Raw genomic sequence first — 26,250 nt, forward strand, 5'->3', positions numbered from 1 at the left:
CACACAAAAAATATTTAAACTATTCTTAGACATTCAAAAAGACTCCCAATCCTGCTCATATAAAAGAAAAGCCAAAGTAAATTATGAGATAAGTTTTCCATGAATAAATTAGTAATTAGTATGGGAGGAAACAAGTACCCTCATCCAATTCCATGAAGTTGCATAGCAATTTGACATATATTCCCAACTTTAAAATATACAACGTCTTTGACCCAGTAACTCTACTTTTAAGAATTTACACCCAGATATAGTATGTCCAAGTATCTCCAATGCTACATTGCTTGCAATAAGAAAAATGGAGGGGCCAGTGTGGTGGCATAGCGGTTGAGTTTGTGCACTCCACTTCGGCGGCCCAGAGTTTACTGGTTTAGATCCTGGATCGGACCTACACACCACTTGTCAAGCTGTGCTTTGGAGGCATCTCACATACAAAATAGAGGAAGATGGGCACAGCTGTTAGCTCAGCGATAATCTTCCTGAAGCAAAAAGGGGAGGATTGGCAGCAGATGTTAGCTCAGGGCCAATCCTCCTCACCAAAAAAAAAAAAAAGATTAAGAGGCATTGCAATACTCAACAAGTAGACAAGACCTGGCCTTTTTCAGAGTAGTAAGGCCTTTACTCAGCCATGATGAACAAATGCATATCAAAACGTGACCTCCCCGTGAGCAAATTGTGCTTTCTCGCTGTAATAAATATACTTTTAGGAGCAAACTCTCACTCTATACAATTGTATGACGATATAATCTTCCTTTTTCATCAAAAATAAGTAATTGCCTCACTGTTGTACGTGGACATTTTTCTTCCATGAGCTGCCTATTCCCAGAAAAGTTGTGAAACACTCTGTGAGTAACCAAATTCCTCTTCGGGACTCAAATGTTGTAGAATTTCACATACTGTCACAGACAGGATATGTCATAGGAAAACCCCGTTGAAAAGTTTCCCAAGGTCTAATCAGTCAACTAGAGAGCAAAAATCGGAGGCTGACTTTCTCCATTATTCTAAACAATAGTCCTTTTTTTTTTTGCTCCATTCAACTTAAACGTGCGCAAGAGTCAATCTAGCATTCTCCCCATCCACCTCTAAGACAGACAGACAGGTGGACGGACACACACAGGCACTTAGTGAATTTCAATCAGTATTTTATTCTAGCAAAGTATTTCAAAGCTTTGAGCAAAGTTTTAAAAATAGTATTTTAGGTTTGCTAAATCTAGTCTTCTGTAACCAAAAACACCATGTCTTTTATCACTGTTTAAAGGGAAGGAGGGGTTTGCAGACGGATGATAACTCTGCACTGAGGCAACCCTGAACTTGGGCCCAAGTGCCAGTTCTGTCTCGGGATCCCTTCCTTTCTGTCACCCAGTTCCCAGCCCTCGGCCTGAGGGTCTGAGGTCAGCAAGATGACCCAGCTCTGGGCTAAGCCCTCTTACAAAGTCACCCACCAGGCTCCTCCCTGCTCAAAGGCAGCAGGTGTTAAGCAGCAAGCCTTCACTTCCCCAAGACAGCACTCACAATCCTGAAGAAGGGGAAACCCAATAATCAAGAGATGTTTTTAAATGAAATACCTGGCAAGCTCTAAGAAAAACTCAACCAAAGGACCTACCACCTACAAACAGGAAAAAGGGTTGATCCTATTGAATCAGCTCCCTATGGACTGGAAGGGAACTGCTGGAAGGTTCTAGAAGGTTTAGATCTCCATCCACATAACGGGTCTCATCATCATGGATATTAGCATCACTATGAACTGCCGCTCACCCCGTAAATTCATGAATGGCCTTTTCTTAAGTTTCTTCAAAAGCACAAAGCCATGTGTGAAGCCAGACTGCGCAGCAAACAGACCTCTAATCCAATTCACTCTGACACACTCTGGCAGGAAGAGAGAACTCCAGGAAAGTCCAGATGGTCAATCTGAGAGTCCTGCCCCACCAGGACTAAGTGGCAATTCTGGATCAGGATACGCGCTGGGGGCACTGGCCGGATGAAGAGTAGGGCATGGCAAGCAGCCACGGAGCAGCAGAAGCTCAAACCAGGCCCACTCAAATTTTCTGACTCCCACTCATGCAGCAAACTGATGCCGTTGACTATATGGGATTCTGCGCCCGGATCAGAGGTGCATTTGTGTTTTAAACCAAGAGAAACTTGCCCTTGACACTGAGGATCTGACCCTGATTCAGATTCTGCCCCAGTCCTATGCTTTTTTAAGCCAGAACCACGGATTCACCCCTCTCCTGCCCACAGCTCTGGGCTCTCCCAATCTCACCCTGGGCCAGCTCTGCTGGACCACACTGTGGGAAAAGTTTGGGCAGCCCAGCCCTGGAGGCAGCTGAGGGCCAGTCACCTGCTTCTGCCCACTGCATTTGTGACCCTGAATGCCAGGAAGGAACCTCTGCAGGAGAAGGAAAGCATGGAATTTCTCCATCCACCAGGGAGTGCGTGATAAGCATAAGCCAACGGTAAGACCCGGTGCAGGGGGAGTCGCGGGAGGGTATTTGGCTTCACCCTAAGAAATGTGCTCCTTCTCTTTGCTTAAAGCCAATGGAAGCTGACCACTACACCTCATGTCTCATTTATGAGGAATTTCTCTGCCCGGCCATGGGCTCCCAAGAGCAGAGAGCACCGTGGTTGAGAGCCAACAAGTTATACTAATTACGGAAACTGGAGAAAGTCTGAGAACCAGCAACAAGAAAGGGGGTCTCCATTTGCTTACACAGCCTCTGCTTCATCCTGTTTACCCTCCAGAGGCCCCTTTGATCTAGCGGCCAACTGCTGCTAACCATTTTGCTGTGATGGTTTTTAGACCATTATTTTATTCTCCATTTATTTGTGCGTGATCCAGTGGGAAGAACATGAGTCTAGAGAAGAGACGGTCAGGGTTGGAATCCTCTGGTGTCACAAACTGACTGTGTGATGCTTACACAAGAGGTTTTCTGCTCTCTGAAACTCTGGCTCTTCATCTGTTCGATGCGCATACTAATTACCATAGTGGGTTGAATAGCGTCCCCTCCAAAATTCATGTCTACCTGGAACCTCAGAATGTGACCTTATTTGGAAAAAGGGTCTTTGCAGATGTAGTTAGTTGAGATGAGGTTATACTGGATTAGGGTGGGCCCTAAATCCAATGATTGGTCTCCTTATAAGAAGAAAGGATACACAGAGCTATATACAAAGGAGAACCTATTGTGGAGACAGAGACAGAAATTAGAGTGATTCATCTACAAATCAAAGAGTGCCAAGGATTGCTGGCAACTGCCAGAAGCTAGGAGAAAGGCATGGAACAGATTCTCCTGCAGAGAGAAGGAACACATTCTTCCTCTCCAGAAAGAACCAACTCTGCCATCCTTGATTTCAGATTTCTGGCCTCCTGAACTGTGAGAGAATAAATTTCTATTGTTTTAAGCCACTCAATTTGTGGTCATTGGTTACAGCACCAATAGGAAACTAACACTCCTACCTTCTAAGGGTGTTAGGGAGATGCCCTAAGAGACAGCACGTGAAAGCAACTGGCCTCATGATGGGAACAGGGCAGGCTCCCAGCGCAAGGCAGGTCACTCCTGCTCTCTCCTCTGGCAGTAGGCCAATTAGAGGATTTTTCAAGCCTTATTGGAGGTGGGTGGCCACACGGTATTTGCACTTTTTTAAATTTGTGGACAGAACAGGAAGAGGAAAAGAAGACCTGTGGACTCAGTGCATACTCAGGCAACAATGACCACAGGCTTACCGACTGCCTCACTGGAGCAGAAGCATGCGGGAATGCTGTTGTCCACAGAAGCCAGTTTGCAAAGATGGAAGCTGCAAAGCCCTGAAACTGGCAATGGGCACACAGCTTGTCAAACTGGAGGAGGAACACAGGAGTCCAGAGCCCTTGAAGGTGTTGGCTGAGCTTGATGACCAGGTGACTGTAACCGTGTCTGGAGCAATTACGATGTGCCAGGCACTGCACTAAGCAATTTTGATGCACAATCACATTTATTCCTCAAAACCAGCCTATGAAGCCACTGCTCTCGTTGTCTCTGGTGTACAGCTCAGGGAACTGAGATTCACAGAGTTTTAAGTGACTTGCCCCAAGACATCCAGCAGTAAGTGGTGAAGCTGGGATTGAACCGAGGCCGCCTGTCTCAGGTCCTTGAACCACCATCTTGCCTGTTGTAGATGCAGACGTAGCAGCTGGAACCATCTGGACTAGAGGCTCATCAAACAAGGAAGACGAGCTCCAAGATTCTTGATCCACTTTACCGCCTACTCTAAATGGATCTGAGAACTCTTTCCATGTGCTTTCTGGCTTAGCGGTGAGCCAGTTTCCTCTACAGGAAATAGAAACAATATGGACGACAGTGGTCACCATGATTCATTGAACATTACAATGTGCAGGCATTTCACTCCGCCCTTTACATACATTATCTCAATAAATTCACACAGCACATCTTGACATAAGGCATTATCTCTATTTTGCAGATGAAGATATTGAAGCTCAGAGCTTAAGTAATCTGCCCAAGGACACAAAGCAAGTAAGTGACAGAGTTGAGATCCAAGCCCTGGCTTGTCCACTCTAGAGAAGCAAAATCTTGACATCCTCTTTGCTTTCCCAAGACACATGATGTGTCATGGCTCACTGAATCCAAGAATTCACTTTGAGCTCTTAGTGTATCTTAAAAAGGTATGTCTGCCATCTGCCCCTACTTCAGATGCCTGGAGTTCTCCTCCAAATGCTCCAGGTGAGTGACTTTCTCTTCAGCGAAGTGGCTGGAATTCTCTAGATAATGTCTGGCCACTCCCAAGAATGTCTGTTTGTGTACACAGTTTGGATCACAATAGCAGGGACCCGAGAGCAGCCTGTCCATTCCGGATGTGGACCCCTCCCCAAACAAGGAGGTCAGAAGGTGCGGATCCAAGAACAGGAAATAACAGGGGCTGGGCGTGGGAGTAGGGGGCTTCAATGCCACAGAAACACAACCAATAAACATCTTAAGCTGTGAGATGCTAGAAGGCAGCTGGAACCAAAAGGTTGACTACAGCCAAGATGTTGCTTTGTTCTAAAACATTGAATCTCCCATTGTTTTCCCTTAATTTTTCTGAGCACATCTTACATAAAAGGAAGAAACAGAACCCCAAGCCATGCTCCCTGCATTGGTGATGTCTTGCTGAACGTCAGAATTGGGGCAGATGGTCAAAATTCCTGTATCTCATCTTAGCAAGGCCACTGGGGGATGGGGCGGGGAGGGGGGCGCCCACGCTTTACCTGCAGACTGCAGTGGTAACAAAGGGCTTGTCAGTTCCCCACTAAGTCAGCCTCCCTCGATGTCACTGTGCGATGCTGAAATGCATAAGTTAGCACGCTTTCCTTTTAGTAAAGTAGTTGAACCTCCTGTGAAAAGCATTCTTTAAAATCATTTCTTGATTTTACTCTCTAATTCATGTTTAACAAATTCTGTATTAGGCCAATTAATTTCAGAGTTGGGATATAAACACAAAACAATAACCCAAGAGAATATGAGATGTTTAAAACATTAAGCCCAATTAGATTCACATATCCAGTTTGCCTTCCTCTTTGTAAGCCTCATTTGCAATATTTAAGAATTCAGGAACACAGATGCACCACATCAAATACCTCTGGGGCCAGAAGTCCTAAAGTTTATGCCAAAAAAGTCAGGTATACGGTCCAGAAAGATGCCTCCCTTCTGTGATCTGAACCTTGGCCACCCCTAAAAGGTGCTGTATATCAGGGGTACCACTGTGGTTTGCTCTGAGTCCTCCTTCCCCACCGAAGCTTGGCACAGACATTTCCCAAGGTCCTGTAACTTGCTAAGCCTTGACCAGGACACTGCACAGGAATCAACAAAAGTGTAAGATGGTGGCCGACAACCAGACCCTCAATAAATGTCACTTGGACTATGTTTTTAAAGAAACTCCTGAATCTGGAATTAAGGGCCTGCCACCCTTTCCAAAACCCGATCTACTTTCCTAAGTCTTTCCCCTCGCTGGCCCCTCCAACTTGGGAGGCCCTTCCCTCTCTCACTCAGCTTTCGGGCCAGGCCCAGCGAGAAACACCCTAGTGGAACGAATTGCTCTGTCACAGCTTGCATATCTTGCGAGACAACTTACCCAGCTATTGCTGGGGCTCTCTGAGGGCAGCGTTGGAATTCACACGTGTTTGTGAACTGGAAGCCTAGCTGGGGAAGTTACTCATCAGTCGTGACAGCCAAGGGCTACCATCCCTGAGGGCTTTAATTACCTCAGCCTGAAGCATGACCTCTCCACCTCCGAGGTCTCTGAAGTTTTCATACCATGCCACCCCACTGCTGAACTTTCCCCTCCAAATTGCTGGCTTGATCCCAATCATAAAGAGTATGGAAAAGTTTTAGTTTTTGAGTCCCCTGAAAAATAAACTCCACCCTGAAATTTTCTCCGGGCATTACAAACTCTGAGATCTGTCAATACTTTACTTCTCAAAACAGAAAAAAACATTTGGGAGCATAACTTTTACATACTTTGTTTATTGTGGTAAAATATATATAACATAGAAGTTGCCATTTTTACCATTTGAAGTGTACAATGCAGAGGTCGTTAATTACATTCACAACGTTGTATAACCTCCACTACCATCTAGTTCTAAAATTTTTTCATTACCCCTAACAGGAACCCTGTACCCATTAAGCAATATGAGGCATAATTTTTGAAACATTCTATGAGGCTAATGAACTATGAAAGAGAATCGAAGTAGATGGATTATATCTTTGTAGTAAATACGGGGGGAAAAGACTAGAAGAAAATAAAATAATTATAGATTGTATTAGGGTATTAGAGTAATGAAATGGCTGGCCTATTTTACTCTCTAAATTTTTGGCAATTAATTTTTTATGGCCCCTTATTGGTCTCATAAGCATACTAGAAAACTAAAGGCACACTGAAAAAATAACAGTGAAATAGCTAAATTTATTTAATTGATATTTTCCTGAAAAGTTCTATGTGAATTAACACTGAAGTTTGTCAGTATTTGAATGTATCTGAAAGTAAAAAAAAAAAAAAGAAAAAGAAAAAGAAAAAAACCACAGAAAACAAAACCTTATTTTGACTTGCAAATCTCAAGCACACAATTACAGATTTGTTTCATCTGCCTTGTGTTTAAATTCACAGTATTGCTAATACTATTATAGAAACAGATGGTTCTGCTTACTTTTTGCAAAAGAAAAACATAAATAAAAACAAACCCCCCAGCAATTTAATAGTATTAGGACCAATTCCTAAAGGAATTAAAATGGTAACTTGTTAGAAAAGGAAACTGTGGGCATCCCCACCCCAGCCTCAAGTAGTCTGAGATCTAATTTCTAGAATGACTTTAAAAACAAACCAAATAACTAGAATACTTTTTCTCCTTTTTATCCTAAGGTGAAGCCTTCGCATAAGAATATATCTCAGATAGATAATGTCAATCAGTGGTTAACTCAGAGATAATTTCTTGCTTGAAAAGTCTGTTTTCAGTTAAACCTTCCAGTTGGGTTAATTGACGACTTATCTTCCATTAGGTGGCCGTGCACATCAAAGTATTGTTTGGGAACAGAGCAAAACAGACGGGAGGGAGGGAGGCTCTTTAACCCGCAGGGCTAATTGCTGGAAGCGAATATTTCCTAATGGAGATAGCAGCTTTCAGTTTAATAAACAAGCCATTTGTTTGAGAACTGAATGGCAGTCCAATTTCTGGACGGTTGATGGATGTCTGTGCGCACACATTCAAAGCAACACAAGCCTTTGTCCTCCAAACCACTCAAACCCACCCCGGACTGGTGTTCTCCCCCTTGCCTAGCCTAGCTTGCCGCACCTGGGACCAGCACACAGATCCTCGGTGCAGCCGGGAGCATGGAGCTGCGCTGGGGCAGAACAAGCACCGAGGCCTACACCTCCCCATTCCCAGTGACATTCTTCAGCGCACACCCACCACGGAAGCCTTCCCTTCTCCTGGCCTGCAGGAGAACATTCCAGCCTTACACGCGCCCTCACTTCACCCTCCCGGAAGCCGCTCTTCTGGGGTTAGAATCTTCTTCTTGCCCAGGCAACTCTGGACCCACCTTCCGGTCTCCTCCATCAGTTCTCTCAGACGTTAGTCACAAATTCTCATCCTCTGGGGTCGGAGTTGTGACCTTGCCGAGATGAAGTGTGGTTCCACCTGGGTCTCCACCTCAGAAAAAGCTAACCCAATGGACCCAAGCTTTTCCTCTTCAAAAAAACAAAACCATGTTTGAAAAAAAAGTCCTCTCATTAATGGAAAATTATGCAGATGTAGCCACTTGGTAATTTCTGAAATAATAAGGCTGTTGGTGACAAGTAATAATTTGTGTATTAATATTGTGCAAACTAAAAGTCAGGAGTTTGGCTCAAACAGAAAGAATCTGAAGAGGAAAATAAGAGCATTCGACTAGAGAGGGCATAATATATATATCGTATATATAGCATAATACATATATAAGTATATATGTTATAGATTTTTATATATATAAAATAAAACAACCTGGACTACTTTCCTTTATGGAGCAGAGGCTTCTTACAGCATTACACAAAAAGCTTTGGAATAAAAACTACCTTAAGACTATTGTCAAAATTAACTAGCCAAGAGAGCTTGCAAGTGTAAAATGATACTGTAATAAAGTTAGCTCCTCATGGATTTGCCTGCTGACAAATTTTATGTCCACCTACATGTGGAAAAAAAAAAAAAGTGAGACCTAGCCCCCTACCATAAGGATCATGAAACACAGCAGTATTGAGGCATCTCATTAGCTCTGCTGGTCAGCGCCAATGAGCAGCAGGATACGACGAATAGGGTCAAACCTCAGGGGTTTTGAAACATATTAATTTGTAGCCACCAAATGGATGTTATTAAAGCTTAACACCTAATTATTTCTCTAACGACATCTGCAGTATGTGTGCGCATGTGGATAAGCAACCAGAGTCCTTCAAAACAACCACCATCTAACGCCAAAGACAAAACCTCCCCAAAAACTGCAGAAAAAGAAATGGCTTCCATCAAGGGCACTGAAGTTAATTCAATTCCCAAGTAGGATTGACAAAGCAACCACATTTTAAGTAGCAATAAGAGAAACACTTAGATGCCGTCAAGGAACCACTAGCATAGACTACTGCTATTGCATAGGAGTTTATACCACAAACATTTACATCACAAATTCATTCTGTGTGCTCTTCCCTGGTATAATTAACCCAGGGGCTTCACCCTCAAGGTAAAACTCTTCAGAAAACCAGCCATTAAAAGGTATACAGATTCCTGCCTGAATTTACAGCCTAGAAGGGATTCTCACCTTGCTCCTTCTGCCATCTTTCTTTCTCCTCCTGTAAAATGGGGATGCTACGTAGGATGACACCGTATATAATCTAAGAGATAATATTACTAACCTGAGCAAGTTTATCAATCTGTCAACTATATCTCAATTCAGGGGGTTTGAGTTCTAGAGAGAAAGGGTCAAGACAGCCCCCCGGACACATTACAGCACAGCTGCTACCATTCTGCATTTCTGTAGCACTAGCAAGATAGAACCAGCACTTTGAAGACTTCAACAGCAGCCTTATGAGATGGCTCAGATCTATCATCATTATGTTTCACGGATAAACACACCAAGAAGCAAAATTCTAGGTTCAAAACATTCCAACCAGGTGCAAACATCCCAAGGGAGTCCAGGTTTTAAGCACATTACAACGGGGTGGAAGAATTAGGGTTAGAAACTGGTTTCATTCCACATCTGTGAGCTTTGGCAGCTCCCTATCTTGATTCTGCCTTCTTGGAATTCCTAAACTGGGTCCATTCTGCTCATCCCAAATATTCAGGTCTCAGAAGTTTCCAGGCCATTGGAGCTGATAAACCAAGGCCTTACATCGGCTATAAAAACCATCCTTCAGAACTTGATAAGATGAAGCCTCAGAAGTGTTGATGCTTATTTTTCAAGTCACATAGCAGATTAATTGTCAACTGTTTTTATCATGAGCGTTTCCTAGGAACGCAGAGCTTTAAGATTTAAGAATGGCACTTAGGGTGGCTTCCAGTAAGGGACGATTTGTGCTCTGGGAATAATCTTAAATGTTACCAAATCTGGACCTGTTTCAACTTAAATCTCAATGTCTTTAGGGCTAAACCTCCGAAACCCAAATCCGGACAGAATCCAGTTGGAGACTGAACTGAACTCAAGATATGACACCTTGCCCTTTAAAAAAAAACAAAAACGCTGAACTTCTGTCAGTTTCCTGGGCTGCATTTAGATTATGGACAAGGAGAGAGGAGTAGAACTGTGTGTCCAAGACAAGCAGTAACAAGGGAGCTTCCCGGGGGAAGTGCAACAGCTTCCAGCGTTCCAGGATGGAGACTCTTGAGCAGACCTACACGATGATGTGACGGGCACTCCTTTAGATGTTCGAGGGATCGCAGTGACAAAGGCCAGAAAGGAGAAGGGAGCAAATGGACACAAGTTCATGTGGCCAAAAGAGAAATCTGAGCAAGAAAGAAAGTAATAAAAATAAAAACGGATCTTTTGCTAAAAAGGCACGTAATTTCTCTCTTTTCAAACGGGCTCTAGGACAAAGAGCTCAGCTCTATAATCTCAGAGGTCTTGGTTTCAGCAGATCAAATCTCAAATACAGTCAAGCTCATCATGGCAACTTCTGTATGCCACGTGGATTCATAGGGAACATTTTCCGACAAGATGAAAATTCAAGAAAAAGTAGAAAAATCGGCCAGAGGGAAAAATGCAAAGAAGATACTCAGCAGCAGCCATAGTCCAGGTTCTAATTCCCAAGCAGGATCTGCACGAGGTGAAAGATCAAGGCTTTATCAAAGGCTGAATCTTTGGAATTCCCTCCTCTCCCCTCAAAGAGCCCTCCACGGGCTATTTAAACTAAGAGTGGTCTAGAAGTCTGGCAACTTGAAGCGAGAAGTGACAAGCTCTTGTTTTAAATTGAACACACCACCGCTAAGAAATGTGAGCTGTTCACCTGTTTAGTATCTCCCTTGTTGCAACTTTAGCACACTCTATGCGGTGGCTATGAGCAGGAGCTCTGAATACCGTGCTGGGCTTTGCTTCATTCATTCATTCACTGTTGCACGTGAGCACCTACTGTGCCTCAGACACTGGGACACAATGGGGAGAACCAGGCATGGGGCTGCCCTCTGGAAATTTATTGCAGAGGGAAAAGAGGATATTTTTCAATCACAAATGCATGTAAAGTTGCATCTGTGATAAATGCTTGGAAAGAAAGGCGCCATGGGCTTTGACAACCTCTAACAGGGAAATTTGAGCTAGTCACGGAGGTCAGAGGAGGCTTCAGCGAGGAAGTGACAATTGAGCTGCCATCTGAAAGATGAGGAGTTAACTAAGCCATGAAGGGGACAGAAGCCTGTTCCAGGCTGGTGTGAAACGCCCTGAGGTGGGAGCGAGAGAAACTTACAAGAACTGTACGTAACAAGAAATGGCGGACAGCTTGGGTGGCTGGTGAAGGGTAACAGGATATCCCATCCCGGAATATGCCACTTTCACATAGGATTAGTTTGAGTCGAATGCAACCAAGAAGAAGCAGATACAAGAAAAGCTCTCTGCCCACCCTCTGTTTGCCTAAAAGCAGGACATAAATTTGCAAAGTTGTCCCCCTTCCTGTCTCTTCCAGAAAGGACAGAAGTTCATCACCAGAGAAAAGTCTAGAACCTCATCAGCCCAGACACAGCAGCAGAGGAACCTACATAACAAACCGTGCTAAAACCAGCCCTTCTCTGCCCTTAGTTTCTCTATATATGAGCCTTCCCACAATTGGGCACCCTAAAAACTCAAAATCCCTTTCCTTTGTCTCGTCATTTCTCTACAAAATTACCGTTCTTTGCTGAGATGCTATAGAAGTCCAAGTTCTAAGCACTCCTTTGAGTCACTCGCCACTGAGTTCTCTGGTGTGTATGCCCGCGTGGTGTCCACATTAATAAACTTCTGTTTGTTTTCTTTGTTACTCTGCCTTTGTTAGTCTAATTTGCAAGGCCTCAAACAAGGATACAACCATGGGTAGAGGAAAAAGCCGTGTATTTCCTCCCCTACACTGGAATGGAGTAAGGGGCTCATGAAGGAAAACATGTCTAGAGAGGTGAATGGGGCCAGACCATGCAGGATTTGGGTCTTAATTTTAAGTGCCATTGAAAGGATGACCGTGTGGAGGGTAGGGATGGGGAATGACATATCATTTGCTTAGCCAGTCTTGGTTTCTGTCCTGATAGGGGCCTGCTGGTCTGACTGACCCCCAGCAAGACCAGGAGTCTGGTCAGAAAATAGAATCCTGAAGTGCCCACGCTGCCCTGGACCTCCCGAAGGCCGTGATCCAAGGACTTCAGCATTTCCATTCTGTGGCCCCATAAAAACAGCGAATTTGAAGGCAGGCCTGAAATAACTTATTTCCTTTTGCATGTCTGATCTTCTTTTTCTTAATTGAATCTTTCTAAATCCAGACCTGGAGATAACACAAACAAAAAATACGTGATGCCGGTAACACTGGATGGCAAATTGATTCTCTGCTTGATCAAGTTTATACTCTAATACCTAATAAAGAAAATCCCTGTATTCTTTCCAAACGCGCTGCATCTTTCTAACAGTTCAGTAAATATCGGCTAGAGTATGGAAGTAAGGCTGATCCTTTTAGGCACTATTCCGCAAATAGGATATTCCTGCTTTCAGATTAGCAGTAGAAGCTGAAAGTGTTGAGAACTCTAGACCTCTCTGAGCCTCAGAGTCCTTAACTGAAAATGGGATGGGAATACAGTCCTTGAAGTGTCGCTGTGTCACAGGAGATCAGGTATGTAACATGCACAGAGGGCACCCGGCACGCAGGGACTGTCCTGGTGACAGGAGGGGTGGGAGCAATAGAAGTCATCTGGAGAAGATGCCCACAGCGCCCTGTGGGCCAGTGACCCACCAGGCTGCCTAGTCAGTGGGTTGTACGATCCATCCAAAAGGAGGGGAAGCATGAAAAGGAAAGTATTTCATACAGAGCGTTTCCCAGATTAACCTTGGCCCAAAGCCCTTTATTCTCATGTTAAAGTATGAGAGCAGCTGTGGAGGGTTTCGGGTGGGCTCACAAAAGTCAGCTGGTTCTCTCTCTGGGGAGGCCGGGGGAGTGACAGCAACAGCTGCCCGGGATTTCCAGGGGAGAAAGGGAGCCCCAGTCCGCGTCCAGAAGCACTCGTGTGAAAGTGCTTGACAGCCTCTATCCGCCTCGTCCCGGCCCATCCCGTGGGGGGCACTGACATACTCTCCTACCCTCTATTTGTCTTTCAAGCAGACCCAGAAAGTGACGCTGAGAGAGGATTAGCTCCCAGCAAATGTTCTGGATACAATGAGAGGAGCAGGGGACTCAAGTTCTGGACAGACAGTCTTGGCCCTTGGGGCTCTTAGGGAGTGGAGCATACAGGACCCTGGACATGCCAGCAAAAGTCCCAAGGACAACCCGGCACCCTGCATGCCTTGTTCCTTAAGATCTCTGTTTTAGTAAGGTCTGACCCCTAATTTGACAGAAAAAGTTCAAGAGGGGACACATCCACTAGAAAGCCCCATCGTCACATTATGGACCTCAGTTACATGATGGAGGCTTAGCTCTCAAAAGCTTCAACTCCGTGAAATGTTCTTCATAATCCCTATTCACGTCTCCAATTCTAGATTTCTGGAAAAGCTCTAATGGAACATCATGTTGATGTCAGGAGGCATCGTGACCTTCTCCAGGCACTCAGATCCCCAGAAGCCAGCCTTGGCTCACTCAGCGGAGGCCTTCAGCCTCATGGTAAATCCTCAGACCAGAGTCTTCAAAGTTAGCTGGGAGAATCCACTCCTTTTCTAGGCTGGGGAGTGCCTGGGACAGCCTCACATGTTATTGTCATGTGCCCCGTATAAGAATTGCAGGATGGGGCTGGCCTCATGGCAGAGTGATTAAGTTCACGCTCTGCTTTGGAGGCCCAGGGTTTCACCGGTTCGGATCCTGGGCACGGACATAGCACTGCTCGTCAGGCCACACTGAGGTGGCGTCCCACATGCCACAACTAGAAGGACCCAAAACTAAAAATATCTACATATACAACTATGTTCTGGGGGATTTGGGGAGAAAAAGCAGAGGAAAAATAAGATTAGCTACAGTTGTTAGCTCAGGCATCCCTGTAGTTATTCAGAAGGATGTCTAAAAAGGCTCCTTGACACAACAAATCCTAATAACAATCCTGTTTTTCCAAGAGTGCCCTTGTGGCCTTCAAGGGGCCAGGGAGCAATTTTGGGTATCTATATACCAGAGGCCAGGTGACACGGTCTTCTGCCTGTCTTTGGCCCAAGGAGCTTCCTATCTGAGACATAGTAGAGGAGTGAAAATTAAGCCACCCATTTCCAGCGCCCTTTCTCAGGCCCCCACCCCAGCCCATGGAAGCAGAGGTCTTTGGGGGAATCACCCTATTATCTGAACCAAAACCTGAGCCCATGTTTTATTAAATGATGCTGCAGAATCTTATGAGAAGATGCCTCCGTTTCCTCCATGTGACTGAGAGGAGCCTAGGTCCAGAGACAAACACTGGAACAAGTAGGCAATTATCAGCTTCCTTCTAGATGGGCGGGGTGGCTGCACAGCCTTCTTCACCACTGTCTTCCTTTCCAGAACAGCAGCAATGCAACCTCCACCTCTCTGGGCCCAGTGCTGCCTATCCTGCCCTTTCAAACCTCAGCCTGGGTTAAGGTCACACGTCTAACCCTTAGGAAGTCAGATTTGGAACAGGCCTGAGGTTGTTTGATGAAGGGACTCTATTACCCAGTTCTCAGTACCTTTCTTGATAAAGTGCTAAGTTAAAAAAAAAAATGTGTGCACTGGCCCCGTGGCCGAGTGTTTAAGTTGGCGTGCTCTGCTTCAGTGGCCCAAGGTTTCGCCAGTTCGGATCCTGAGCACGGATGGACATGACACCGCTCATCAGGCCATGCTGAGGCGGCGTCCCACATAGCACAACCAGAGGCACTTATAACTAGAATCTACAACTATGTACCAGGGGGCTTTGGGGAGAATAAGAATTAAAAAGAAAATTGGTAACAGCTGTTAGCTCAGGTGCCAATCTTTAAAAGAAAAAAGACAGAAACCATTTCAAAAAAAAAACAATGTGCATTGCACATGTGAATTGAAAGGCTCTTTTCTTTCCATCCCCTCCCCCTCCACCCTGTTCCTCCAGCTCTCTGCTTTCAGGGCTAAATTATATGCCCCTGATGCTACAGTCCTGGAAAAAAAGAGAGAAGGGAGGAGGGGAAGGCAAAAGGTGTTTACCTCTGGGTTTGCTCAGACCCAAAAGGAATGCCCTCTCCATCACAAAAGGGCAAAATTACTACCTTATTACCTGCCAGGTCAGAGCAGTTTCAGGGCAAATCTGATTTACACGGGTAGCTGTAAGTTACAGCCCTATTTTATCATTTTCCATTTTTTCAGATGTTTTCTTGGGACTCCTGAACAGATTTATGCAAAGCAAATGAGATTTCATAATAGACTCGGCTACGGTTCCAGCCCCTGGGGGCAAACCTATTCATTAAACGTCGGGTGAGGTAATGCCGCCCATCTGCTAGGAAAAGTCTGTGCTAGGAAAAGTCTGTGCTGCCGGAGCCACCGATGGCAGAGGTGCTCAAGTCCATCTCGGGGGAAAAACATGGGCTGAAGGTCTATGCCTTCCTATGTTCCCTTCCTAAAGATAGTTGCTCAGGACACTCAGAAAAACATTCATAGATGCCTGGAAACTTGAGCCATTTTTTCCTGAGAGTAATTTCACTGGTTCAGGGGAAATCGTTCCCTCTTATCCTGAATACCAGATGTCAGGAGAAGGAAGAAATCCCAGAACAAAGCATATGGCAGAAAAAGCAGGCGGCTGACAGGAACTAACGGCTGCAGAGCTCTAGTAATAAAAACTGAAACGGGTTCTATGACCCAGGAAGAAACACCACCGTCTTATTTCTAAAACACTCCTCTCTTCTTACGCATTCTGGATCTTTAGATTTAGCTGGGAAATCTCAAGAATGAGTAAGATTTTCTTCACCACGGGGACAACTTATTATTTTTTCGTAGTAGTGGTATGTGGGGGTGATTTTTAAACATTCTCCCAGTCTTGCAATAGGCAGCTACAATTCTTTTTTTTTCTTCTGTTCTTTTTGCTTCCTTTTTTTCAGAAGCTCTAATTCTTAAATGTCAAAAACTGGGGAATTGAAACTTAACTGAAAAATATCCATTCGATATCCAGAGGGGAGTGGGGACAATGCTGGCATATTTTTCATAGTGTATTGATAGAGGTATTTATGTAACATATTGGTGTGAAGTCTTGGAAAACACAGAGGTGTGTGGCAGGCAAGGGGAGCCGCGAACAGCTGGTGCAGTCGTAGGGCACACCATTATTCCTTCTTAACTTAAGGTCTGGATCTGCACCTCGACAGAAACTGACGTCAGCTTCCAATCTGAACAGCAATCCTCAGTTTATACCTAAGAGTTTGCAAAGAGCTTGGCTTGGGCGCCAGAGGACTTGAGCTCTCGAATCATCTCTGCCACTCACTCACCTTGAGCAAGTCACTCACCTGCTCAGTTTAAAAAGGCAGCGCCTGACACGGAAGAGGCACTCAATTTTCTTTTCATAACAGCTTCATTGAGAGGTAATTCACATGCCATAAAATTCACTCTATTAAAGTATATAATGCAGCGGTTTTCAGGATCTTCACAGACTTATGCAACCATCACCACTACTCATTTTTGGATGAATGAATGAATCAGAAGTTTCAAGGTAACACGGCTTTAAGTGTCAAGCTGTATTCTTAACATTTTTGTGAAATAATGCATGTAATGCCCCCTACACATCTGGCAATTGGTACTACGATTATCTCCACTTTCCAGAAAAGTCAACGGAGATTTGGACCCAGGCAGTCCAGCTGCAGAGCCAGCATTCTTAACCAGTTTGAAAATTCTGTCATTCTATTCAAAGAGTCTGACATAGTGAAGTTCCTTATTTATTACATCATGCATGCTATGAATAAAAATAAAATGTCAACAGCTTTCCTTTCCATGTTTATGACAAATTTGCTATCCTGAGTCAAAAAAATGTCTCTTTCCCATAAAGTAGCAGGAAGACCACCAGACTGTGCACCCCTTGATGGAGGGGTGCATCGGACTCATTTTTGGGACCCTAGCACCTGACACTTAGCAGAATCTCTATCAATGACTGACAGGTAGATAAAGAACATTGCCTGCCATGCATTGTACACGGACCACCTAGAAGTCCCCATTGAGGGTGTCCAGAAGGAAGAGCCAGGTGCCTACGGTGGGTTGTCAACCGAAACCAGATCCAAATCACAGCAGCCATCGACAACCGGTACCAAGGGCCCTTGGACCTCAAACTGGCATTAACGCTGCAGTTTTGTTTGGGGAGCAGTAAGAATGAATCAGTCCGGATAAACCAAGGAGAAACACATCAGCCTCTGTACACAGGAGTAGCCTGTAACGGCTCAGCCTTCTCCACTCTAACTAGAAACCAGATTCGAGTATATGCTTTCAGACATCACAGCCTCACTGGTTTGGGTTGTTTTTTTTTGTTTGAATGTTTGTTGTACATTTACACTGGCAGGGGGAAGGGGAAGACATAGAAATGTGCTAGTTCAACACCGTGCCCAGCACCAGCCCCAAGAGAGGACAAGAAGCAGCCTGCCCAAGGTGGTCCCACACCAGGAGCTCAGTTCTCCTTCCTTCTAAGACTCTTCACAACCATCAGTTTTCCTGGGCAGCGGCCAAATGTTGTGATCCAGTCTATAAAAAAGCAAAATCCAGGATGCCAGTAAACAGCACAAAATGGGGGGGGGGGTTATGGAAGGGAAGAATTACAATAATGTATTTTCATGCTAAAAAAAGGTCTTCTTCCTCCTCTCCCACTTGCTTTGTGAGCTCCCCAAGAACAAAAAGGCTATTCTCATGCTTGACAGCAGGCCATATGTGATCTGCTTTTGTAGCTCAGGGTCCATATGAAATCCCAGGGTTAAAAGGAAACTCAGCGGGAAGCCTGGGGTGGCTGATGGGAGAGCTGGCCCCTTTCTGTGTCTAAGGCATGCCACCAACCCAAACACAAGCAGCTCAAGTTAAAAGCAGACGTCCCCCAGGATTCTCCCCCACAAGACTCACGGCTAGCAAGACTGTGGAAAGCTAGACTGCAGTGTCCTCTTGTCTGCAGTATTTAATTAATAACAAAGTAGGTTTCCATCCTGCGTCACGTTCAGGATGACCCACTTAGACAGTGTCCCCCATTGACATGGTTTTCAGAGAGGCCTCCAGGAGGATTTTCTGAGGCTTGCTGGCAGCCTCTGGCTCCTAGGCAAAAGTCCCAGGGAAAGAGGGAGCTGATGCCTTACACAGCATGAGAAGGATCCAGCAGCCAGAATACAGAAGATTCATTATTTCTGCTCTCAGAATTGTTACTTTCTGATTTCTCTTCTTTCCTGCCAAATTTCACCAATCCAGATCCCCACATATATGGTAGGGCAAGCGTAATGGTCAGAAGTGAAGGCAAACATTAGCAGAAGTCTTGGCCAGAAGCAGGTAAGGATGTGGCCAGGCCACCTAGTTCACCATGTAAGATGTAACATTGGACAGTACCCTAGGTATATAGTCTAAAGAATTGAAAGCAAGGACCCAAACAGATATCCATACATTAACATTCATAGCAGCACTATTCACAATAGCTAAAAGATAGAAAAAACCCAAGTGCCCACTGATGGATGAAGGGATGAGCAAAATGTGGTACACACACACACACAGAAATATTATTCAGCCACAAAAAGGAATGAAATTCTGAGACACGATAACAACATGGATGAACTTTAAAAATATTATGTTACATGAAAGAGGCCAGACAAGAAAGAATAAATATTGTATGATTCTGTTTGGGATAATGAAAAAGTTCTGGAAATAGATAGTGGCAACTGTTGCATAACATCATGAGTATATTTAATAGTACTGAATTTTGCCCTTAAAAATGGTTAAAATGGTAAAATTTTATGTTATGTATATCTTACCACAATATTTTAAAAAAATTAGACAGTAAGGCTCTCAGAGGCTGAGCCCGTCTTACCCATCTTTGTGTCTCCAGCACCTCAGCTCAGCTCAGAGGAGCCACTTCACTGACGTCTGCCAAACTGACCACTTAGGCAGTAGAATGGTTATAAAATTAACGCTCATATCAGTCGACAACATACCGCCAACCAGGCATCTCTGATGCCCCAGGATCCAAACCACCTTACAGTTATCATTCTAAGAATTCACAAAATGATCCCCATCTGCAGAAGTAAAAATTCATCTGGTTATATTTCTCCAGAAGCTGCATGTCCATTAACCCTAGAAAAGTCTCATACAGATTTTACTTCTCTTGCTCTGGGGGCTAGCTTTGGCATTATAACCTAGGTCATTAACAGAAACATTAAATTGACCCAGATACACATCTATTCAGCACAAGACAATAGACACAGCTCCTGATGAGTCTTAAAAGGCACTATTATTTCATAAAGGCCATATATGACAGACCCACGGCCAACATCATACTCAATGGACAAAAACTGAAAGCCATCCCTCTGAGGACAGGAACAAGACAAGGGTGCCCACTTTCACCACTCCTATTCAACATAGTACTGGAGGTGTTGGTCAGAGCAATTCGGCAGGAAAAAGAAATAAAAGGAATCCAAATAGGTAATGAAGAAGCAAAACCCTCGCTGTTTGCAGACGACATGATCTTATATATAGAAAACCCCAAAGAATCCATAGAAAAACTATTAGAAATAATCAACAACTACAGCAAAGTAGCAGGGTATAAAATCAACATATATAAATCAGTAGCATTTCTATACACTAACAATGAACTAACAGAAAAAGAACTCAAGAACTCAATCCCATTCACAATCGCAACGAAAAGAATAAAATACCTTGGGATAAACTTAACCAAGGAAGTGAAGGATCTATACAATGAAAACTACAAGACTTTCTTGAAAGAAATTGACGATGACATAAAGAGATGGAAAGACATTCCATGCACATGGATTGGAAGAATAAACATAGTTAAAATGTCCATACTACCTAAAGCAATCTACAGATTCAATGCTATCCCAATCAGAATCCCAAGAACATTCTTCACAGAAATTGAACAAACAATCCTAAAATTCATATGGGGCAACAAAAGACCGCAAATTGCTAAAGCAATCCTGAGCAAGAAAAACAAAGCTGGCAGAATCACAATCCCCGATTTCAAAACATACTACAAATCTACAGTGATCAAAACAGCATGGTACTGGTACAAAAACAGGTCCACAGATCAATGGAACAGAATTGAAAGCCCAGCGATAAAACCACACATCTATGGACAGCTAATCTTCGACAAAGGAGCAGAGGGCCTACAATGGAGAAAAGAAAGTCTCTTCAACAAATGGTGCTGGGAAAACTGGACAGCCACATGCAAAAGATTGAAAATTGACCATTCTTTTTCACCACACACCAAAATAAACTCAAAATGGATCAAAGACCTAAAGATTAGGCCTGAAACAATAAGTCTTCTAGAAGAGAATATAGGCAGTACACTCTTTGACATCAGTTTCAAAAGAATCTTTTCGGACACTATAACTCCTCAGTTGAGGGAAACAATAGAAAGAATAAACAAATGGGACTTCATCAGACTAAAGAGCTCCTTCAAGGCAAGGGAAAACAGGATTGAAACAAAAAAACAGCTCACTAATTGGGAAAAAATATTTACAAGCCACTTATCCGACAAAGGGTTAATCTCCATAATATACAAAGAACTCACATGGCTTAACAACAAAAAAACAAACAACCCGATCAAAAAATGGGCAGAGGACATGAACAGACATTTCTCAAAAGAAGATATAAATATGGCCAATAGACACATGAAAAGATGTTCATCATCGCTAATCATCAGGGAAATGCAAATCAAAACTACACTAAGATATCACCTTACACCCGTTAGATTGGCAAAAACATCCAAAACCAAGAGCGACAAATGTTGGAGAGGTTGTGGAGAAAAAGGAACCCTCATACACTGTTGGTGGGAATGCAAACTGGTACAGCCACTATGGAAAACAGTATGGAGATTTCTCAAAAAGTTAAAAATAGAAATACCCTATGACCCAGCCATCCCATTACTGGGTATCTATCCTAAGAACCTGAAATCAGAAATCGCAAGAGTCCCTTGCACCCCTATGTTCATCGCAGCATTATTTACAATAGCCAAGACGTGGAACCAACCTACATGCCCAGAAACTGATGATTGCATAAAGAAGATATGGTATATATACACAATGGAATACTACTCAGCCATAAAAAAAGACAAAATTGGCCCATTCGCAGCAACGTGGATGGACCTCGAGGGTATTATGTTAAGCGAAATAAGCCAGTCAGAGAAAGACGAACTCTATATGACTCCACTCATAGGTGGAAGTTAATATATTGACAAGGAGATCTGATCGGTGGTTACCAGGGAAAAGGGGGGGTGGGGGGAGGGCACAAAGGGGGAAGTGGTGTACCCACAACATGACTAACAATAATGTACAACTGAAATCTCACAAGGTTGTAATCTATCATAACATTAATAAAAAATAAATTTAAAAAAAAGGCACTATTATTTCATAGAAAATATACAAATTTGGAAGGGCCCTTTGGGGTAATTTATACCAAAGACCTCAACTAAAGCACAAGGATTAAATTTATTCAACAAATATTTATTGAACCTCTAATCTATGCTAGGGGCCCATCATACAGGGATGTGGTGTTTAGTGGATTTCCTCAGATTCTAAATCTATGAAAATCAATTCAATCTGAACAGCTTGCCCATTCCTAAAACCAGTCATAATCAGAGACATATTACTCTAATAACAATACTGTAATTTTTAAGAAGTACTATGCCAACACTTTAATTTCTTCCCCCATCTGCTACAGTAAACCCCGAAGCTGTTTTTTTTTTAAAGTTTGGCACCTGAGCTACCATCTGTTGTCAACCTTCTTTTTTTTTTTTTCTTTCTTCCTTCTTCTCCCCAAAGCCCCCCAGTACATAGTCGTATAATCTGGTTATGAGTGCCTCTGGTTGTGCTATGTGGGATGCCGCCTCAGTGTGGCCTGATGAGCGGTGCCATGTCCGCGCCCAGGATCCGAACCAGCGAAACCCTGGGCCACCAAAGCAGAGCACACAAACTTAACCCCTCGGCCACAGGGCCGGCCCCCCAAAACTCTTCTTGCAGAACAGTGAGAATACAAAGGCATTACATTATTCTAAGGTACCTACCACAAGATGAGTAGGGCCTCTGGTTGCCTTGTTGGAAATGACTCGTCTTTTCTTTGTATTCGTTGGTAACTAAACTAGGAAATATTTCATCTTCTCGTTTATCCAACCATCTTTTAACTACTCTTTCCTGAGGACCTACTCTGCACCAGGCATTTTGGTATTAGAGATACAAAGATGCAGATTACATTGATGGACCTCAGCCTAGGTGAGAAGATAAGACTCAAAACAGAACCATTGAACGACATGGCAAGTGCACTGGTAACCAGGATTCTTACCTGCAGCACTATTGACATCTTGCCTCAGACATCCTTTGTTGGGGGCTGCCCCATGCATCATAGGATGTTTAGCAGTATCCCTGGCCTCTTCCAACTAGATTCCAGTAGCACCCACTTGTCACGACAATGAAAGATGTCTCCCAACATTGCCAAATGTCACCTTGGGGACAACATAGCCACCAGCTGAGGGTTGCTAGTAAAGTCACACACACAAGATATCACAAGAGCACAGAAGAGAGATTCTTAAGCCAGAGAGGCACAGTTAGGGAGTGCTTCTCAGAGAACCTGTCATCTGAACTGAGTCTTCAAGATGAGCAGGAGTAAGCCAGAGAGGGAATCCAGGCAGAGGAGAGAATGACTAGTGAATAAAACAGGGAGGATAACAGTGCCTGGAGTGGGCTCCAAACTACAAACAGGCTGAGGATGTCAATAGGCAACGCGCAAGGCAGCAACAGAGGGAGAGGAGGCCAGAGAGGAAGGCAGGGGTCAGGTCACAACGCCATGTTTTAGAATCTGGACTTTACTCTGGAGACAATCACTCACATGATGAAACCAACTATGCCAGTCTTTAATCTTCATGATTCCTCATCGAATGTTCCTAATGGCATTTCTACCCAAGACAATATTTCTCCTCTTTCAGGAGTGCTAACCAGTGCTGAGTTCTCAGTTGATTGTCAATGTCTGCTATCTTTTTCTCGTCCTGACTCTTTTTCCTTTGATGCCAGCTTCCCGACTTATTGATAGACACAGGACCAGTTTTCCTCAGGTCCCAGCAACCTAACTTAGCAGAGTCCCACAGTCACTCAATTTCCACTATTCTCCTCCAAAAATATTACATCATATCCAGTAAATGAATGTCATCTTACAAGCCAGTGACAGCAGAAAGATCAACCAATCAATAAATCCTGAAAATGTGTATTTGTTTGGAAGGTTAGCCTAGAGTTGATGTTTATAAAGATGATTAATAAACAAATAAATAAATAAACAGGGGCTGGCCCAGTGATGGTTAAGTTCTCGTGCTCCACTTCAGCAGCCCAGGGTTCATGGGTTCAAATCCAGGGCACAGACCTACATGTAGCTCATGAAGCCATGCTGTGGTGGCATCCGTCATACAAAATAGAGGAAGATTGGCACAGATGTCAGCTCAGGGACAATCGTCCTCACCACAAAAGAAATCCAAAAAAACAAACAAAAAAACCCCCAACTGACTACATGGCCTGAATTTCCCTGTAGAGGGAAAGGATGTGTCTGACGTACCACCTCTCAATTTCCCTTAAAGTTTAACTATTCCTTCTGCCCTGTGGTCTAGGGGAGCTGGCATCCCTTCAGCTCCGAGGCTGAGCAGGTGACTCAAGCCTGGCCAATCAGAACACTGTGCCTCACACCCCTTCCCCAACCCTCTGGGGCCACAAGAGGCAGGAGAACCAATCAGAGCAAATAACACTCCAGTCTGAGGCTTTGGTTGGAACTGTAAGGAACTGAGAAAAGGGAATTAAAGCCCAGAGCTGCTATCAGTCATCTGGTACCAGAAGGAAAAGCACCCATCAGAGAATGGAACCAATGCACAGGAAAACACAGCTGAATGGGGAAAGAGGGACACAGATGATGTGTCATTTGAACACCTGGATCCTGCCATGCCTGAAGCCTATCCCTGTATCTTTCAGTGATTTGAGCCATTAAATTCCCCTTTGTAAGCCAGTTTGAGTTATAGAGTCCTTGCTTCTAGCCGCATTTCACTTCCCTTAAAACCACACAGAACCAAATTTACATAAAAATATAAACCTAAACTGCAAAAAAAAACCTTTTTCATTTTTAGTATATTACGTTTACTAATTACAGTTATTACAAATTTCTTCAGTTATTTTTTATATATTATAGAATACATTATGACATTCTAACCCACTAATTAAAATATGAAGAAATAACTAATCAGATAGTGCAATTCTCTCATTTATAACTCTTTGAAAAAAGAGTCAGTAAATCAGATCCTGCTTTTAACATCTCCCTCACCTCTATGCATGGCAAGTGTCAGACATGGCTGTGTTATTAGTGACAAAATGGTTTGGCTCCATCTTCAGAAGTAAGAATAGGGGCCGGACCAGTGGCGTAGCGCTTAAGTTCGCGCTCTCCACTTCAGCAGCCCAGAGTTCACCCATTTGGATCCTGGGTGCAGACCTACACACTGCTCAGGCTATGCTGAGGTGGCACCCCACACAGAGGAACTAAAAGGACTTACAACTAGGATGTACAGCTAGGTACTGGGGCTTTGGGGAGGAAAAACAAAAAGGAAGATTGGCCATAGATGTTAGCTCAGGGCCAATCTTCCTCACCAAAAATTTTGGCATACCTTAAAAAAGAAAATTAAATTAAAAAATTTTAAAAAAGAAGTAATACTCAGACGTGCCAACAGAAATTCTAAACAAAACATTTTTTCGTTTGTGGGATAATTTTTTTGTTTGTGGCATAATAATTATTTGCGGGATAATCGAACCACTCTGTGTGTTGACTGTGGCAATAAATCAAATGGCTCCTCAGGTGCATGAATGTGTCCAAACTCATCAACTGCACGGAGAAAGGGTGGGTTTTACCGTGTGTAAATTAAAAAATGAGTAAATCTTAAGGATAAAAAATATCCACTTTATATATATAATATCAACCACATAAAACCATCTTGGATCAGAAAAGCAACAAAGATCACACACGTTACCTTACCAATTGGCACATGCAAATTTGAGGAATTCTGAAAATGAAGACGACTCTCTCGAATTAAGAGGATGCTTTTTAACAGCCTGTATGGACCACGGGCAATACCTGATCTCTGTGACCTTGAAAAGTTCAAGTGTGCTGCCCCAGGCTTCCTGTCTCGACTTCACTATCACCGTAGTGATATAGACAAGATTGCACAATATCTCCACCACTCTTGGACTTGGGCTACAAAACTGTCCCAGAGCCCTGCGGAATAGAGAATGCCAGGCCAGAAGTGGGTCTGAAAGGGAGTTCATATAATAGTTTTCAAAGCCTAAGGAGGAAATTCTTTAGCTTTACACCCGTGCCTATCTACCTTGCCAATGTGTTCAAGGTCAGCGGCAAATAATTTGACCAGATTTTAAAGCATGATATGATTACCTTTCATGTATTCCACAGCTTATGAATTGCACACCTAATTTCCCAGCAATGCATCTGAAATCATTACTAACTGGTTTAGAAATAATTATAGCATTCAATCATCAGGTAAATAACCCAGAGAACATTTCTACTTAAGCTTTGCCTCCCTTAGAAGAAAAGTGTTCTAGAAACGGGAGGTCCTAAGGTATCGCAGTAATTACTAGGGAAAGGGAAATCATTCCCAACGAAGTCAGAACTTGGAACAGAATAGCATTTTTACAGCCTGAGAGCTATTCTGCTTTACCCTTGTTAAAGCAAAGTTGGCCACAGAAACACACTATTAGCTATTTAGAACTCCCGGTGCCTGAAATGCCAGCGATGTACATTTTCTTTCAGGGTGAGTCCAATGCCTTGTGCCCATAAAAGTAATTTCCCTGAAGAATAATGGGAAATGTGCCTTAAAGGGCTGGAGGCAGGGAGGGTGTGAGTTCCCTCAGAGGCACCCAGCAGATCTCCACAATAAAAGTAAGGAACTCATGAGAC

At 43.6% G+C, this 26,250-nt stretch overlaps 1 protein-coding gene and 1 long non-coding RNA gene across 22 annotated transcripts in view; one reads left to right on the plus strand and one right to left on the minus strand.

Moving 5' to 3' along the window:
- Positions 1-26,248, plus strand: part of LOC139046360 (uncharacterized) — a 36,727-nt gene extending 10,479 nt beyond the window's left edge. Inside the window, exons 2-3 of the long non-coding RNA XR_011506294.1 lie at positions 4,450-4,502; positions 12,242-26,248. This is a non-coding gene — a long non-coding RNA (uncharacterized lncRNA). The remainder of the gene's footprint in view (positions 1-4,449; positions 4,503-12,241) is intronic.
- The window catches only part of PALM2AKAP2 (PALM2 and AKAP2 fusion), a 452,863-nt gene that overhangs the window by 46,324 nt on the left and 380,289 nt on the right, over positions 1-26,250 (minus strand). The gene's annotated exons all lie outside the window — the stretch shown is intronic.

This window comes from Equus asinus, chromosome 10 (assembly GCF_041296235.1).
Source record: "Equus asinus isolate D_3611 breed Donkey chromosome 10, EquAss-T2T_v2, whole genome shotgun sequence".
NCBI lineage: Eukaryota > Metazoa > Chordata > Mammalia > Perissodactyla > Equidae > Equus > Equus asinus.